This window comes from Magnolia sinica, chromosome 4 (assembly GCF_029962835.1).
Source record: "Magnolia sinica isolate HGM2019 chromosome 4, MsV1, whole genome shotgun sequence".
Classification (NCBI taxonomy): domain Eukaryota; kingdom Viridiplantae; phylum Streptophyta; class Magnoliopsida; order Magnoliales; family Magnoliaceae; genus Magnolia; species Magnolia sinica.
The window spans coordinates 64,726,132-64,742,205 of NC_080576.1; the positions used below are offsets into that span (position 1 = coordinate 64,726,132).

Below are 16,074 nucleotides of genomic sequence, written 5' to 3' on the forward strand. Positions count from 1 at the left end.
AGAGTCTATCAATGTAGTCATTGATGATCACTTAAACACACCAGTCTCAAGTTCAGATAATGATGAAGTTCTAGCAATTTATAAATCTGATACTTCATCTAATCAGACTGATTCTGAACTGAAGACTGTTAAAGATCATCCAACTACACAGATTCTTAGAAACCCTCTCACTGGTGTTCGTACTCGTAGAAAACTTGAGGATATATGTAATTACGTATGTTTTACATCCTGGATAGAACCATCTAACGTAAAAGAAGCTCTTGCTGATGAAAACTGGATTGTTGCGATGCAAGAAGAACTTAACCAATTTGTGAGAAATGATGTTTGGTATCTTGTACCTAGACCTAAAGATAAACACATCATTGGAACCAAATGGATTTTCAAAAATAAGTCTGATGAGCTTGGTAATATAATTAAAAATAAGGCTAGGCTAGTGGTACAAGGTTACACTCAAATTGAAGGTATTGATTATGATGAAACCTTCACAACAGTAGTATGTCTTGAATCAATTAGACTCTTTATATCCATTGTGTGTTTCAAAAAGTTTAAGATTTACCAAATGGATGTGAAAAGTGCATTTTTAAATGACGATCTGCATAAGGAAGTCTATGTTGAACAACCGATGGGTTTTGAAGACCCCAAAAATGTTGATCATGTGTATCGCCTTAAAAAGGCACTTTATGGTTTAAAACAAGCTCCTAAGGCATGGTACGAGAAACTAACAAAGTTTCTATTAAGCCATAATTTTCAAATGGGATGTGTTGATAAGACTCTGTTTATTAAAAAATATAATGATCATATTTTAATAGTACAGATTTATATTGATGATATCATTTATGGATCTACCTGTACTGACATGACTATTGAGTTTGCAGATTTAATGAAATCTCAGTTTGAAATGAGCATGGTTGAGGAATTGAATTATTTCCTTGGGTTGCAAGTAAAATAAAAACCTGATGGAATGTTCATTTCTCAATCTAAATATGCTATGAATTTAATTAAGAGATTTGGATTTGAGAATGGTAAGAATTTTGATATTCCTATGAGTACAACTTTGAAACTCTTAAAAGATTCTACAGGTAAAAATCTGGTTCCGAAATTATATCGGAGTATGATTGGTAGTTTACTATATTTAACTGCTAGTAGACCTGATATCGCTCTAAGTGTTGGTATTTGCGCTAGATATTAGTCTGATCCTAAAGAGTCGCACTTGACTACTGTCAAGCGAATTATACGATATGTCGCAAGTACTGTTAATCTCGGTCTATGGTATCCACATGAGACTAGTGTTCAATTAGCTGGGTACTCGGATGCTGACTGGGCTGGTAATCTTGATGATAGAAAATCAACCAGTGGTGGTTGTTTTTATATTGGAAACTGTTTAGTTTCTTAGTTTAACAAGAAACAAAGTTCTATATCACTTTCAACAGCTGAAGCTGAATATATCGCAACTGGTAATGCGTGTACACAGCTTGTTTGGATGAAACGTATGCTAAGTGATTATGGAATTAAACAGGATTCTATGTTATTATATTGTGATAATTCTAGTGCCACAAATATTTCAAAAAATCCAATTCAGGATTCTTGTACTAAACACATTGACATTAGATTTCATTATATTCGAGAATTAGCATAAGAAAAGGTTATATCTTTGGAATATATCCCTACCGAGAATCAATGTGCTGACATTTTTACTAAACCGCTTGACAAAAGCAGGTTTAACAAAATAAAATTTGATCTTGGCATATGCATTTTAAAATGAGTATTTATGCCTATTTGCATCATATTGTATATAATTGCTTGATTAGATTTTAATTTTTGTATATAATGCTGGAAATCAGATTTTTGGCCGGTACTCAACCAGTCGTGAGTATACACGACCAGTCGTGTTACGACCAGTCGTGTATATCCACGACCAATCGTGAATCGCGTGAATCACTTAAAATTGGGGAAAACGCTTCATCTTCTTCATTTCTTCTTCGCTCTCCAACAAGCCGACGCCCGACTATTCGAACCCTTCCTTCAAAATCTTCATGTTAGTGCTCCATTTGCATTTTTCTTGTAGATTTGTGTCTAAATTACTTCTATTTTACTCTTGAAGTTATCTATTTCAAATTTTGTTGAGATTTGGGGTATTTCTTTTGTAAAATCTGATTTGAGAAAATCCTCTTCTCAATCCTTTACAACTCTTTATTTTCTTGAAATCCTTGTTGCAAATGGCATCTAGAGAGAGAAAGACATCATCCCGTGGTCCATCTTCTTCTTCCAGATCGGCCCCTATCACTGAGCGTCATCTTCGGGCTCCCGAGGACGATCCATCTTATGTTCGGGACATCAGATTGCGTAACATTATTGTTGAACATCCTGTTGATATTAATCATGTTACTCCTTTTGATATCCTTCCTATGCTCCAAGCTGTAGGTTGGGATAACTTATTGCATTGGAGTGGGCCAGCATACCGGTCCATTACCCAGTCCATGTTCGCATGCATAAGTGCTTTTTCATTGAAAAATTTAACTTTTAAGATAGCCACAAGAGAAGGACCATTTGACGTCGATCGTCATTTGATTTCAGCTCTTATGGAAATTCCTGTGAATAATGAGGGCATTCCTATCCATAACTTATCTGAAAAACCCTCAGTAACTAAAAAATGTATGCTCATTAGAGATTTATGCAATTTAGATGTTCAATGGACAAATAAAGGGAATGTGCTTCCCTCAAAGTATCTGTTACCCAAATACAGAGTTCTTCACAAAATTTGTGTCTAACTTGTATCCTCGATCAGGTAATAAATATGAATTGACTTCCTTCATGGTTCGTGTTTTTCATGTTGTTGACATGGTGCTCATGTTTGTCTACCATCCTTGATTTGTCACTCCATTATTCAGTTTCGACTCCATCCAAGTCACAGTGACATTCTTTTTGGTTATTTAATGATTGTGTTGGCTACGCATATGTTAGTCGATATGCCAGTTGGAGAGACCCCTATCCATCATCTGATGTTTAACAATTCTAATATCAACAAGATGAAGCCTGATTTCCTTCCTGGCCAATGTACTGGTGTTGGCAATGCTGAAGTTGAACATGAGGAAGAAGCTAGTGATCTTTCTCCTGATAATATTAACATGGATGATATTTTTGACTAATCTGATTTTGCAAATAATCCAGATTATGAGCCTTCTGAGTTTGATGCACGTCTGCGTGCATTGGAAGATAAGGTTGAGAATATGAATGTTAAGATGGAAAACATGTCTGTTACCCATGATTTATAATTCAAGTATATGCGCAAATATCTTAGGCGCTTAAACAAGGGCATGCATCAACTTGATCCTTCCATCCCTGCTCCTTCATCTGGTTCAAATTAGTTCTTTTAAGTTTACTAGTCTGTTATAACTTTATTACTCTTACGCTAGCTTAACTAGTTTTGAGATTGTAGTTATCTTTGACTTAGCTCAGTTTATGAATTATGTGGGTTGTTTATGCTGGTTACTCATATCTTGTCATGTTACCTCTCATATATCTCTTTACTTCTTTTCTCCTCAATCGTCTGTTCTGTGCTTCCTTTGTCCTATTATGATAAAAAAGGGGGAGAATGGATATGGATGTGTCTAACGATTATGTTATGAGGAGGGAGTAGCATTGAGGAGGGAGTAGCATTGCGTTTTTAATGTATGTTACTCAGGGGGAGTATGTGCAGGGGTGGACTGTATGCTATGTTGAATATTGATTTACGGGTTTGCAGGATCATGTTAGTATGCCGGTTGATAACAACTAGTGCATGATTCTTTAATCAGATATTCTGCATTATGTAACATATCTTGGAAGTGTGTTTTGTCACTAATTTGACAAAGGGGGAGATTGCAAGTGTTATAGTTTATAGCCCCTTTTTGTTGTCAAATTTTTGGTGCGAAAGATACTGTTATGAAGCTTGCATATGTGAAGAACAAAGCTCTACTCAAGATCAGCTTTGATTGACAAGCACAGTTCACAAGTCAAGACTCGAGAAAGTGAGATTGTTCGACTTAATTTAAGACAAGGATAATGCAAGATCTTAAGAAGCTTTCAAGTTTGAGCTACATTAAGACTTCAAGCTTCATTACTTCCAAACGTCACTTGTCTCTAAGTTTTAATGTCCTTACTTCACTATTGAGGTATGACTGACCTTAGGTTGACCTTTAGAGTAGGCCATTTTGGATACATAATTCATATGTTTTATATAAGTGAGTTTAGTCTGTTCTAAGACTAGTCCTGGACTTTGTTCGACTAGTCCTAGCACTGCTTCGACCTGTCTAAGAATTTTCTGGATCAGTCGTAAGTTTGTTGCAAATTTCAGAAATTTTCTGTTAGGCTTCGACTAGTCTTAGGGACTGTTCGACTAGTCGTATGAACAGTGTCGACTATTTCTTTGACCAGTCGTAATCCTACGACTCAAAGTACAGTGTTGAAATTCAGCTAGCTTCGACTAGTCGTGAGCAACCTACGACCAGTCGAAGGAGACCTACGACCAGTCGTAGACCACCTATAACCAGTCGTGAAACCGCGAGATCTTATCGAGCCTGAATTTTTAAATATTTGTTAGTTCTACGACTAGTCGTAGAGATCTTTAGACCAGTCGAAGACGTGATTTGCTTACCTATAAATAGAGCACGAATCTCAGAATAAAATATGAAATTCAAGCTAATTTAATTCGGCCTTCTAAGAGATAAGTCTGTGTTCCATTTAGGCTAAGTGTGCATGTTTAATATTCTCTTTCTTTAGCTTTTAAAATTAATTTTGTTTCTTGTATTCCAATCTGACCTGAAAAAGAGAAAGTTTCATTTTTCCTTTTTCTAGAATCAAAATCAATTAGAGCTAGCCCCATTTGGTTTAATTTAAAATCTATTAGAACCTAGAACCATTATAAAGTGAGTATTGGACATTGAACTTTGACATTCAAATCTCTACTCCGACTTAGTTCTTCTGGGCTACTACAACGAAGGAGAAATTCAGGTATTTTACATTTATGTAATTTACTTTCATTTGGTTTTCTTTTGGGATAAGCTAGAAAAATCTCAAAGTTGTTGGTTATCTGAGGAGAGCCAGAAAAACTCAGAAGAGGGGTTTTTTTAATTGTGTAAGCCCACAGAGAAAGACACAATTGTGAAGGTTTTAGGTGAACCTGGAAAACCTATCTTTGATAGTGAACGCTGATATCCCCTGTGTGAGGATATTAGGAGTGGAGTAGCTGTGTGACTATTTATAAATAGTTTGTGTACACACAGGCGAACCACTATAATCCCTTGTGTTTTGTGGTTGTGTGGTTTATATTTCATATCTTTAATTATTCATTTGTGGGATGTATATGTGGATGTGAATGTTGTAATCATTTTATTTCAAGCTCAGTGGGGAATGTTGTAATAGTTTAGATTTATATTTCTGCAATTTATCTCTTGTTATCTCTTTATTAGTTTGAGCTTCAGTTTCTCTATTTGTTCTTGTAAGGTTGCCCTGCCATTTTTATGGTGCATGGTTGTCCTTAGAACAATCAATATTTTGAGATTGCATTCAACATTATGTATTGATTTATTCATTTGGTTATCTCTCTTTCTTTATTTCCGCTGTATTTATTTTAAATTTGGCATAGTCTTATTCACCCCCCTCTAGGACATATAGCTTGGCCATTTCAGTTGGAAATACATCTCAATGGGCCACGATGTATGAGCCGAGTATACACCTCAATGGGCCACGACCCATGAGCCCTAGTACACCATAATGGGCCACAACCCATGGGCCTCAAATACAACAAGTAGGCCACATCAATGGGCCTTACATACACCTCAGGTGGGCCCTACACATTGGTCTTATACGCATCAAATGGGCCACATATCTGAGCCTTGAAAACATCAAATGGGCTACGCGTCATTGGCCCAATACATATCACAATGGGCATTGCATTAATAGGCCGCATTAATGGGCCTCGTCCACATCAAGTGGGTTGCACCAATTGGCCACACAAATGCACAATAGGTAGGCCCTGCACATGCAGCAGATGAGACTGTCATGCCCCAAACTCGAAAACTGAGCTCATAAAATTTTTGATCGCTGAATCCGGCGCTAACAGCCTCCGTAGTACCCCATTCTCGGCTCCCAACATCTATACACCAGGTACCGATCCTGGGATCCTACAAGGAGGATTTCAAGCATGATTTTGATTCAGTATAAGCATAACCATAAGCATAACCCACAAACAATAACCACAAGAACACCATCACAATATCCACTATGATCAAAAACTTTGAATACAGTGCGTATGAAGGGAAATACAAGATAATGATAATAACAGAAACTCCAAAAGCTCGGCTGTACACTCCAACTGCGACAAGGATATGGCTGCGTCCTGGCGTCACCTTGTCATAGTTGGAGTGTGCAGCCGAGCTTTTAGAGTTTCTATTATTATCATTATCTTGTATTTCCCTTCATACGTACTGTATTCAAAGTTTTTAATCATAGTGGATTTGTGATGGTGTTCTTGTGGTTATTGTTCTTGGGTTATACTTATGGTTATGCTTATACTGAATCAAAATCATGTTTGAAATCCTCCTTGTAGGATCCCAGGATCGAAACCTGGTGTATAGATGTCAAGAGCCACGACTGGGGTACTATGGAGGCTGTCGGCGCCGGATTCGGCGATCGGAAATTTTGTGAGCCCGGTTTCCGAGTTTGGAGTATGACAGAAGTTGGTATCAGAGCATAACTTAGGAATACCTAAGGATAACATTATATATCTGCTAATAGCTACCTTGCACTCTATGATTGTCAAGAACCTAGAATGGTTAGATCCCCGAGTTCGAATAATTTAAAGATTTTCTTATATAGATCCCTACAATTGAGATTATGAGGCTGCATAATATTCTCGTTTCGATCATTCCTGATTTGGGATCGGCAGTTCAGTAAAGGTCACCATTTTGTTGAGGAGATGTCTTAGGAGCGCGAGGCTGCGATTATAGAGCACTATCTCCATTTGTTTATACATTGATTATGCCTTGTATGGCATTGATTATTATATGACGATGCTTATTCTTTCCTTACTTTGTCTAGCGTGATAGTAAATTTTGAGGGAAATTTTTTTTTAGGTGGGGAGAGTTGTGAGACCCGTATCCAGTTCCGTACCATTCCGTATACCTCCGCAGTCTTCCCAGTCGAATTTCGACGACCCGCGATCTGTTATCAGTGTTTGCGCGCAATCCTGAGTTGTGTCTCATATATCAGAGTCGGCTCGACTCGAAACTTGTACCATTGTGACCGCACCATCGCCGTGGTTTCGACATCGCATAATACGCGCCAAGGCGATACCTGGGCCAAGAGATGAAGGCCCGCGTTCGGTTTGATGAAAACGTCACATGTTGCAAATCTGTAGAGAATCCATCACATCAATCACATCACTTGTCAAAGTACACCCATTACTCTATCCCATCCCCAAGTACAAAAATAACTCTTAAAAGTCAACTCTCTCCCTTACACAAGTACACCCATCCATCCCTCTCTCCCATCACTCATCTCCCATCATTTCTCTCTTTCATTCTCTCTCTCATTTTTCCTCCCAAGCAACCCACGTCCAAGCTCCCCATGAGAGAGCTAGTATGGCCCACCTTTCTACCCCCCATCTCTACCATTCAAAGTCCATCTCAACCGTCGGAATCGTTTCCTTAGAGCTCTAGAGACTATAGGTGCAAGAAGGAAGAGAAGATCAAAGGTGGGTGCTTCTTTCCCCCCCTCTCTCTCTCTCTTTCATTATTTTGGTGTGATGATGTGGCCGTGTGGCCCACTCGGACATACCCCACCTTAATGTATGTCTTATCCAACCGTCCAAACCATGTGGGCCCTACCTAAATGAGGATGAAAAAAACATTAATATCAGATTGATCAAGTGGGCCACATCCACGTGGGACCCACCAGCTGTGGTCCCCACACGTGGGACCCACCTTGATGATATATATACCCACGCCGTCCGTCCAGTGTCCCTGGATGCTGGACGTGCGGTGCAGTGTGAACAGATAGCGGATGTATTTAAAAAAAAAAAGAGTACTTGAAGTTAAGGCTTTTGGGTGGGACACTCATACAGGCCCACTTGATGTGTGTTGAGGCCCATGGGTCGTAGCCCATTGTGATTTATGATGAGGCCCATGGGTCATGGCCCTTGGTGACGTATATTAGGACCGTATATGTGGCCCGCCGTGATGTATGTATTATGTATCTATGCCATCCATTTGTGCGGCTCGCCGTGTTGTATACATTGTATATCCATGTCGTCCATTCGTGCGGCTCGTCGTGTTGTATACATTGTATATCCATGCCGTCCATTTTTGCAGCCACCATGCTGTATGTATTGTATATCGATGTCGTTCATTTGATGAGGCCCATTGAGATGTTTCGGGACCCATGAGTTGAGGCCCATTGAGATGTGTTTGGAGCCCATGGGTTGAGGCCCATTGAGATGTATTCAGAGCCCATGGGTTGAGGCTCATTGAGATGTATTCAGAGCCCATGGGATAAGGCCCATTGAAATGTATTTGGAGCCATGAGTAGAGCCCACACCTCATATGTTCCATCCCAACCATCCAGGTCATATGGGGCCGGCCTCGATGTATGTTTTATCCGCACCATCCGTGGGTTGTGTCAAATGGCCAAGCTATATGTTCTAGGGGGGGGGGAGGTGAATAGGACTATGCCAAATTAAAAATAAATACAGTGGAATATGAACCAAAAAATAGATAGCACTATACACCAATCACAGTATAGGAATGGAAAGCAACTTAAAATAGAGAAATTTAAACAAAAATTGTTCTAGGGACAACCTTACACCAAAAACCAAAGTTTATGGTAGGACAACCTTATTTCTAGAACAAATAGAGAAACTGAAGCTCAACGTAATAAAGAGATAGCAAAAATATAATGCTGGAATGTAAATCTAAATTATTACAACATTCCCCACTTTACTTGAAATGAAATGATTACAACATTCATATTCACACGTACATTCAACAATTCAGAATGATAAAAGATAGGAAATATAAATCACACATCCACAACACAAAGAATTATAGTGGTTCGCCTGTGTGTTCACCAACTGTTAAACAACAACCACACAGAATGCTACTCCACTCCTAATATCCTCACACAGGGGATATTAGCATTCACTATCAAATAGGTTTTCACAGGTTCACCCAAAACCTTCACAATTGTGTCTTTTTCAAAGGGCTTACACAATTCAAAAACCCTCACTTCTGAGTTTTCTGGCTCTCCTCAGATAACCAACAACTTTGAGATTTTTCTGGCTCAACCTCAAATAAAACCAAACAAAGTAAATTACACAAATTGTAAAATACCTGATTTTCTCCTTCGTTGTAGCAGCCCAGAAGAACCAAGTCAGAGTAGAGATTTGAATGTCAAAGTTCAATGTCCAATACTCACTTTATAATGGTTCTAGGTTCTAATAGATTTTAAATTAAAACAAAAGGGATAGCTATAATTGATTTTGATTCCAGAAAAAGGAAAAATAACAATTCCTCTTTTCAGAGTAGATTGGAATGCAAGAAACAAAATCAATTAATAAAGCTAAAGAAAGAGAATATTAAATATGCACACTTAGCTTATATGGAGCACCAACTTATCTCTTAGAAGACCGAATTAAATTAACTTGATTTACTTTTTTTATTCTGAGATTCGTGCTCTATTTATAGGTGAACAAATCATGTCTTTGACTGGTCTAAGGACCTCTACGACTAGTCATAGAACCAACAGATATTTGAAAATTTGGGCACGATAAGATTTGGCAGTTTCACGACTAGTCGTAGGTCTCCTTCGACTGGTCATAGGATCCCTTCGACTGGTCGTAGGTGGCCGAATTTCAACGCTGTTCTTTGAGTCGTAGGTCTACGACTGGTCGAACAGTCCCCAGGACTAGTCGAAGCCTAACAGAAAATTTTCAATTTTTGTAACAAACTTACGACTGATCCAGGAAATGTTTAGACAGGTCGAAGTAGTGCTAGGACTAGTCGAACAAAGTCTAGGACTAGTCTTATAACAGACCAAACTCACTTATATAAAACAAATGAATTATGTATCCAAAATGGCATACTCTAAAGGTCAACCTAAGGTCAGTCATACCTCAATAATGAAGTAAGGACATTGAAACTTTAGAGACGAGTGACCTTTGAAAGTAATGGAGCTTGAAGTCTTGATGTCGTTTAAACTTGAGAGCTTTTTGAGATCTTGAGATTGAACTTAAAAGCTTCTTGAGATTTTGAGTTGTGAACAGTACTTGTCAAACTAAGTTGATCTTCAGTAGAGCTTTGTTCTTTACAAATGCAAGCTTCACAACAGTGTCTTTGGCACCACAAATTTAACAACACAAAGGGCTATAAACTATGACACTTACATTGTATGACCCACTAGATGTATGCATTCTATATCCACACTAACCATCGGGTGGGCTCATCTGCTGCATGTGCAGGGCCTACCTATTATGCATTTGTGCAACCAATTGGTGCAACCCACTTGATGAGTACGAGGCCCATTAGTGCGGCCCATTGATGCAAGGCCCATTGTGATATGTATTGGGCCCATGACGCGTGGCCCATTGAATGTGTTCAAGGCTCAGATACGTGGCTCATTTGATGTGTATAAGACTCATGTGTAGGGCCCACATGTTATGTATTTGAGGCCCAAGAGCAGGGCCCACCTAAGGTGTATGTAAGGCCCATTGATGTGGCCCACTTGTTCAATCTGATATTAATGTTTTTTTTCATCCTCATTTAGGTAGGGCCCACATGGTTTGGACGGTTGGATAAGACATACATTAAGGTGGGGTACGTCCGAGTGGCCACATGGCCATATCATCACACCAAAATAATGAAAGAGAGAAAGAGGGGGGAAAGAAACACCCACCTTTGATCTTCTCTTCCTTCTTCCGCCTATAGTCTCTAGAGCTTCAAGGAAACAATTCTGACAGTTAAGATGGACTTTGAATGGTAGAGATGGGGGTAAAAAGGTGGGCCACACTAGCTCTCTCATGGAGAGCTTGGACATGGGTTGCTTGAGAGGAAAAATGAGAGAGAGAACGAAAGAAAGAGAAATGATGGGAGATGAGTGATGGGAGAGAGGGATAGATGGGTGTACTTAGTGTAAGGGAGAGAGTTGACTTTTAAGGGTTGCTTTTGTACTTGGGGATGGGACAGAGTAATGGGTGTACTTTGACAAGTGATGTGATTGATGTGATGGATTCTCTACGGATTTGCAACACGCGGCGTTTTCATCAAACCGAACGCGGGCCTACATCTCCTGGCCCAGGTATCGTCTTGGCGCATAATATGCGGCGTCGGAACCGCGGCGACGACGCGATCGCAATGGTACAAGTTTCGAGTCGAGCTGACTCTGATATACGGGACACGACTTAAGAATGTGCGCAAACACCAATAACAGATCGCGGGTCGCCGAAATTCGACCGGGAAGACCGCGAAGGTATACAGAACAGTACGAGATTGGATACGGGTCTCACAACAATGGTGGGCAATAGCCGCTAGAATGAAAATACCCATTAATGATGATGAGCAAATCTACATGATCATCCACTCGACAAACCTGAGTATCTCTGAATACCTCGTCTCGTATCCATATGCCAACTTTACCCAACTCATCTGCGCCGGGGAACAAGTCGAAGCTGGATCGGACCTCCCCAGTACAACGGATAGTGGAAGGAAGGTCTACTGTATATGAGAATGGTAACAAAAGTGTTCCTGACCTCCATCCAACAGAAGAAGACAATTTTGTCGCATCTACCCAAGGCACTCAATTCGCTCATCAAGATAAACAATGGCAACAACAACAGCAACCGCCTAGGGGAAATGAGCAAAACCCGTACAAGCAAGCAATGCTGGGCAGGAAGTTCACTCCTTTGGCACAAACATACAGTCAGGTTATGTCTATGTTGGTACAAAAGCAACTTCTAACACCTCTCCAACCCCGACCTCCGCCAAATCCCTTGCCCCTAAGCTATAATGAAAACCAGTACTGCGCATTTTATCAGTCTCCTGGCCATCTTACTGACCACTGTTTCGCTTTGAAACACGCGGTCCAGGATTTGATCTAAAGCCAGAGATTGCGATCACCCTGCAGGCTAACACTACGGCTCAGGCCAACATCCTCCAGAATTTTCTGCCACCGTATCAAGTATGCCCCAGCTCATCAAGAACCCCTACTAACAATATCAGTCAAGGAGAGCCACCCTCGATCAATCCAGTTCAATGCATCCATTCAATCATTTCCAGCCCAACAACAATACCCCCCAAGTTTACAAGGGGCACACCCTGCTAGTCCAATCTCTTCACTCTTAAATATGCAAGGGGCATCTCCAGCCGGTCTTGTCTTCATGCCCCTAAGTGCACAAGGGGCACACTCTGCCAGTCCAATCTCTTCGCTCTTAAATATGCAAGGGGCATCTCCATCCAGTCCAATCTTCGTGCCCCCAAGTCTACAAGGGGCACACCCATCCAGTCTAATCTCCATGGCCCCAAGTCTATAAGAGGCATGCCTAGTCAATTCAGTCCATATATCTTCCATCTTGCAAGGGGCACCACCTGCCTATCCGCCCCCTACTTCAACCATCACAATCCAAGAAAATGTCCCTTCCTCGATCAACATACCGCATGCCCTAATAAAATCAGGGCCCAGCTTCAATCATGCGGTGACTTTCCAGGAAGGACATTCTGCGGCTCAAAGGGATTTGCTTAGCTCTACTCAGTCTTCAATCCTTCAAGAGAAGAGTCTAGGACGAATGGTTCCCGCCTCTAGGAGAAAGGTCGAGGAAGAGATTAACGTCGAGATCTTGATTACTCCCAAAGCATCAACCATCACTTTTCAGGTCTTTGACATCACAGCTTCATTTCATCTCCTCCCTAATCGGTCTTGGATCCACAGAGTTAAGGCTCTTTCTTCAATTCTTCACCAAAAGGCCAAGTACATTTTCAGAGACAAGGCGCTGACCATTCTGGATGATCCTGAACAAATCTTTCCGATAGAAGCAGTCAACCGTTGAGAGCTAGATATTCCGATCACAGACATACAATGCTCCAATGAGGATATCTCGTACTATAGTCTTGAGTTCGAGACTGTGAATTGCATACCTCTTGCATGTCCCATCGGATCAAACTATGTCTTCCCTTCAGTTGAGCACCGACATTTTTATTATCAGCTTGAATATCAAGAGAATGCAGGTATGAGAGAACTGGAATATCTGCCTCCTATGGGTGAGATAACAAAGCATAGATGTATCGAGGGAGAGGAAGGTTAGCAAGAGGATGATGATCCCTTCATCCACACTTCAATCAAATCCATCAGAGAAGGGATCATCTATTTGGTAGGCAGGCCGAGATCTACCGTGGAGGATCAAATGAGCGAAACGAGCCTAACTGAGCTATTTGAAAATGACTCAAGCAAGGGGCAAGAATTGCCCCTGATTGACTGGACCACAGTCTTGATCCTACCTGAACAGGGAGAATCCAAAGACTTACAATACATCGGAGAAGAGATGAGAAAAGTGACATCCAACACCAACTCAAAGCCCAATCCCGAATTCATCGTGACGTTTGGGTACAATGATGAGGGCCCACCTACTGATCCATCTGGCCCTGCCTCCTGAGGGGAGGGATTACAGGGCAATAGTTGGTTCACGATCCCCAAGACGGTATAATAAAAGAAAATAGTATTTGGCTCCTCGAACAGAATCAGGCAATCCCTGGTTCACATCGCCGTCTTTCTTTTTAAAAAAATCTTAAAAAAATCAGAAAATTCCTAAAAGCCAAAAGACATTAGATATTTTCAAAATGCCAAAAAAATTTAAATACTTGTCAAAATGCCAAAAATTATATATTTGTCAAAATTCAAAAACAACAGAAATTTCTCAAAACACAAAAATAATAGAAAATCTTTCAAAACTCACAAGCAATAATGTGCCAAATGCATCTGTTACAACACCCGAGTTTAAAGTCGACTCATATGATTTCAATCTAGAGTTAGACTTCAAACTCTTGGGTTTGAACAAAGCCCATGATGGGGAAAATGATGATCTGATTCTCGAGCTAGAGGATTCCTTCTGAAAGTTCGAAGCAAAGGCCAATGTCGTTACGAACAATTTTGAAATTGTGAACTTGGGATCCCTTGAGCTCCCTAGAACAGTACGCATCAAGAGATCCTCGCCTCCTGAATACAAGTAGACAATGACAGAATTCCTGAGACCCGAGGCTATCTAACTTTGGGTTCTCCTATGAAGTCTTACCCATATCAAATGAAGAGCTAGTCATACACCATCTGCTACGAAGCCTGAAGTCAAGCCCATCAAGCAAAGCTGTTAAGATCATGTCTGAAGTCCACGATGGAGTCCTACTGATGAACGATGGAGATAAGTTATTACAACATGTTGGGAAGTGCTTCAAGTATTCAAAGCTTGCATAACGGATCCATGTGCATACTTCAAATCTTTATAATAACCTGACAACACTCTAACCCTTCTTCATTATGGGGTGTGGACATCATCGAAAGAATGAACCCAAAGGCATCCAATGGTCATGAACACATTCTCGTATTAGACAAAAGCAAGTGGCAACAATATCCTACATTATGGATACGAATGAAACAAGAAGTCAAGGAAAATGATTGGTGGTAAACTCGATGTAACCAACTACATCTCGAAGACATAAAGCACACAACGATCGCTAGGACCAACGACAAACAAGTCTGAAAGAAAGGTTAGCAACATGGTAACAATGCACATCTTATCATTGCACCTACTAGATCCAGGGGGCAACTCCAAGCCATCCTGAGACGGTCCACTGATCATCCGCGAGGTTCTTCCGGGAGGTGCCCTTCGTCTCACCATCATTAGGAGCAAAGATCTTCCAGAGCTCATCAACGCCGACAACGTGAATATCTATCATGGGTAATCCTACCTAACTATGTCAACAACCACAATCGTAAAGCTAAAGTCAAACGACAAGAGGTTAGCATCTTGAGGTACATTCCATCATCATTCCCTCCCTCCAATAAGTGTTCCAAAAAATAAAGGGTCCTAGCAAAAAAAAAAAGAGAGAGAAAAAGAATAAAGAAACAAAAATGGACGAATAAAGTGCGCAATCCAAAAAAAAAGAATGATGAAAAAAAAGAGAAAAAGAAAAGGTCAAACCCAATGAGTGAGAACACAAGTCACTAGCCCGTTTCCCCTCAGGATAGTTTAACCTAATGTTAACAACTTCACGATCATGGTTGAAGACAAAGTCAGGCAACTCACCAGTCGGCCGGCAATGAATAGAGTCAAGCCTCCCACCTCTGTTACTTTAAAAGAAAAATAAAATCAAAAGGAAAATAACATGTCTAAGCGAAACGAGCGAGGTGAAAACCCGAAAGGGTGCCTCGAGTAAAAACATTGGACTTGGCGAAAACCTGAAAAGGCACCAAGGGTAAAAAGAGCATAGCTGTCAAGGAGCAGGCAAGAGCAAAAACTCGGGACATGATGAAAATCCGAAAGGGCGCCACGGGCAAAAATGACGAGAAAGCCTGTTGTGGTGAAAACCTAAAAAGGCACTACGAGCAAAAATGGCTATAAGAAAAGAAAAGAAAAAATAAAAAATGCAAGTACAAAAGAAGCCAAGGCAACGAGCAAAGTGAAGAAGCACAAGGAAAAGATAAGTCCTGGATCAAAATTCTGTCAAATTCTGCACAAATTTAAGGGACATGATCCTAATATACGCTACTCTCATGGAACAGAGATCCTTGGTAAACAACTCAGAATAACGGATTCGACATGGGCTGAGTTCAATGATCTGATTCCACCATCCAAGCACAAGTTCAGACACAAGCAAACATCGATAAATTTGGGACAAACAAAAATTTTCAGTCCTTTCAAAAAAAGTCTTTCTATACATCGCTTTCCTTTCTTCACAAAAAAAAAACAAAAACAAAAAAAAAAAAAAAACAAAAACAAAAACAAAAACAAAAACAAAAACAAAAGCTTCATGCATATACAGGACAAGCAGCCAACAAAGT

General features: G+C 40.2%; 1 long non-coding RNA gene across 1 annotated transcript; it reads left to right on the forward strand.

The window, feature by feature from the left end:
• The first annotated feature begins 14,658 nt into the window (after window positions 1-14,658).
• LOC131244524 (uncharacterized) lies at window positions 14,659-15,100 on the forward strand. Its single transcript, XR_009170355.1, has 2 exons — window positions 14,659-14,792; window positions 14,893-15,100. It is a non-coding gene; the product is annotated as an uncharacterized LOC131244524 (long non-coding RNA).
• The last annotated feature ends 974 nt before the right edge of the window (window positions 15,101-16,074 follow it).